Genomic DNA, 405 nt, shown 5'->3' with positions numbered 1-405 from the left:
ACTCCCGGTTTCAGTATTGATCACCATAGAGCAAAAATAATAAGAGATAACGAGATATGTTTATATATATATATATATATATATATATATATATATATATATATATATATATATATATATATATATATATATATGAATCCAGGATTTGAAGAATGTCTTCTTGATTATCGCTATCCTTCTATGTAAACCGGAAATAGTGAGAAACTACCATTTCCGGTTTCATAGTAAAGAAAAAACGATAGCCGAAAGCAGTGGCGTAGGAAAGGGGGGGCCCGGAGGGGCCGGGCCCCCCCAAAGAGGTCCGACAATGTACTTTGGTACTTTGATGTTTGTAATTTTTTTTATATATTTTTATGTTTATATATTTTTTGTTTGTAATTTTTCTATATGTACCTATAACAGCAC

Source organism: Thermobia domestica, chromosome 8, assembly GCF_964235325.1.
Source record: "Thermobia domestica chromosome 8, izTheDome1.hap1.1, whole genome shotgun sequence".
In the NCBI taxonomy this organism is placed as follows: Eukaryota; Metazoa; Arthropoda; class Insecta; order Zygentoma; family Lepismatidae; genus Thermobia; species Thermobia domestica.
This window is presented reverse-complemented; position numbering follows the sequence as displayed.